Source organism: Mauremys reevesii, linkage group 4 (assembly GCF_016161935.1).
Source record: "Mauremys reevesii isolate NIE-2019 linkage group 4, ASM1616193v1, whole genome shotgun sequence".
NCBI lineage: Eukaryota > Metazoa > Chordata > Testudines > Geoemydidae > Mauremys > Mauremys reevesii.
Window position 1 is genome coordinate 208199 of NC_052626.1, and position 2742 is coordinate 210940.

General features: G+C 38.2%; 1 long non-coding RNA gene across 1 annotated transcript; it reads left to right on the forward strand.

Moving 5' to 3' along the window:
* Positions 1-1078: 1078 nt before the first annotated feature.
* On the forward strand, positions 1079-2050 carry LOC120403764. The gene is made up of 3 exons (XR_005597716.1): positions 1079-1115; positions 1731-1798; positions 1989-2050. It is a non-coding gene; the product is annotated as an uncharacterized LOC120403764 (long non-coding RNA).
* Positions 2051-2742: the final 692 nt, after the last annotated feature.

Sequence of the window (2742 nt, forward strand, 5' to 3'; positions counted from 1 at the left end):
CCTTGGACTACCTGCATTCGTTTTCTCGCACACAGTGATCAGACTGCCTGCCTGCAATTTTGGAAGACCCCCTACCCCATTCTTGACTTCCCCCCCCCACCATTTAACACTTGCTACACACACAGTGTTTAATTATATCAAATAAAGTTATATTTTAAGTTTAACACAATCAAATGTTTTAATAGAAAATTAGACCTATTTGAAGCAGGCCCTTCTGCTTTTAAATTTTTTTGAAGCAAAAGCAGAGGATTAAAATTAAATAATGTAAACCTAAAGGGTTGACAAATTTTACTGAACATGCAAAGATTTTAATTTAGTAAGATCAACACCTATTTCAGGAATGTTAATGGTAAAGAAATAGCAATATTAACATTCACAATAGATTTAACACTTTTTTACCTGTTTAAATTGACGTAATTGTTTGTAGTGAAATAAAGATGCCCCCTTTTAATAACAACTGCTTTAAACTGTTATAAACTGTCAACTAAGGAGGATTAAATGTTGTTTTTAATAAAAATTAGCATGCAGTGAGGCCTATTTAAAGCAGCATGTGAATTGCCCAGAATACAAAAAGATAACCAGACAAAACCACTTTACCTGAAAATTGTAAAGAAAGCTTTAAAAGTCTAGGGTGCAGTTAAAACTCCACCACACGTGATATATTTTACAATAAAAAAAATTAAAAAGACAAAAGTCATAGCCATTGAGAGCAGGATAATGGGTATAAGAGAGCTGTCCTGGTTTTAGGGGGAATATTGATAACTTATTTAGTTAAATAGTTTTTTAGGCAGCCATTCTTTGTTATGCTTTAGCACAGACAAGCATTTGGTATTCAGAATCACTTTCCTACTTTATGATGCATTATCTCCCCCATCCAAAGGGCTATCAGAAATAATATTAACAAAAACATACGTGAAGATACTTTGTGCAAAGCAACAATTACAATTTTGTTTTTCATTATCTTGTCTAAGCCCCTAGAGATTTTGTTTTGTTTTTATACAACAGATGCTGTACACATTAAATAATATGAATCAGTAGATGAGAGACCTGAGACATTGTTGAAATCAGAGGTGTCATGATTAAGTCCTAACGCAGAGGACCGGGGGAATGAAAAGGTACAGCTGAAGCGGAAGATGGTATGATTTAAGAGGGGTTCTGGGACTACTTTACAATGGTCTGGAGGGCCCAAGAGCCTATATCACTCATGCACAAGCACCCGGGGAAGCCCTTGTTAGAGGAACAGGCTGCCCATATACCTCCTGTTGGTGACAAATTGTAACCTAACTACAAGTATACTATGGGGCAACCTACTTCCCTTTTGCTAACCCCCCCACCTTACGCCCAACACCCCATTGAGCGCCATAAAAACACACTTTGCACAGTTATTTTTCAACTGACATTTTATTTAAAACACGCATCTTTATTTTATTTTTCAACATGCCCTGATTTTTCCCAAAAAACACTTAGTGTTTTTTCTTAGCAGGATTTTGTATTTTGCTGAACAAAGAAGATGTTCAACATTGTGCATTAAACATTTATCTGTCAGTTTGATTATTTAATCTAAAATGCTATTTGGGTCTTTGGCCTTCATCACTTTGTCCACCAGTTCTGCCCCTAGACCTAAATCTTCCTGGGTTAAACAGAGGCACTACATTGGGATATGTGCTGCAGTGATGATATTTAACACACACAGCATACACAAGCTACCACTAATTTCTTTAATTTTGCAGTTCATATCATCTATAGTCCAGTTCACGCAGTTGACACCTCTGACCTTGGGATCTATGACGCACCCAGGGTAATCCTCAAGTTGTTTCTCTTTCAGGCAGTGCTTGATGATTCCATGCATAGCAGCTCATATATGTTCTTATGTACAATTGCATGCATTATAGTTTTACAGTTATGAACTTGTACAGGGTCAATACCAAATTTCTCCCTTAACTTTAGATAGTTCAGGCCTATAGAATAAACATCCATGTCTCTTTCAGTATCCTGTTGAGCATCTGGTTTGGGGCCTGGGCAAAAACAGATTGGGCCCAATCCATTTACCCCCTTAGAGCTGCCAGTGTCCAGAATCTCCAAGTCCTCTGAAGAATCATTGCTCAGCTGCTGAAAAAGTTACACTAAGAAATTTGTGTAAGGTATCTTTTGTAAGATTTTTGATCTTTTGATTTTTGATCTTTTTTTAAGATCTTTTGTAAGATATTTGTGTAAGGTATCTATAATGGTATAAGGTATCTATAATGTGATTTTACACTGTGATGAGACCCCTTCAGCATGCTGCTTAAAAAACCCCAACAAAAGCAATATGTCTCTGTGCAGGCTTGATCCAAAAGGCTCTAGCCAACCGAGCACCGGTGACCAGGTCCCCCGCCAATCCCCTTGAACATTCTTCCATACAACGTTCCTGTGCTTTGTCTCTGTATCTCCCTTTGTTTGAATCATTTTAGGTTCTACCAGCCAGGGTCCAGAGTCTCAAACAAATCTTGGATCAACGGTCCAGCCTTGTGTTTCTCCTTTGTGTCGTTTTTGCGGTCACAGTCATAGTCTCCCTGCTGCCATGAACCATCTCAAACACTATTTGCATCAGTGGCATGTTTGTTTCTTCAGGTCCCACAACGTTGCCCGTAAAACGCCTCTTCATGGGAGGCTTGACTGTTGATGTTGGCCAAGGCCTTCTAGGTGCTGCCATCTTTAATCAACAGCCCCATTTAAATGGCTAATCCTCTTTTATATGACAGC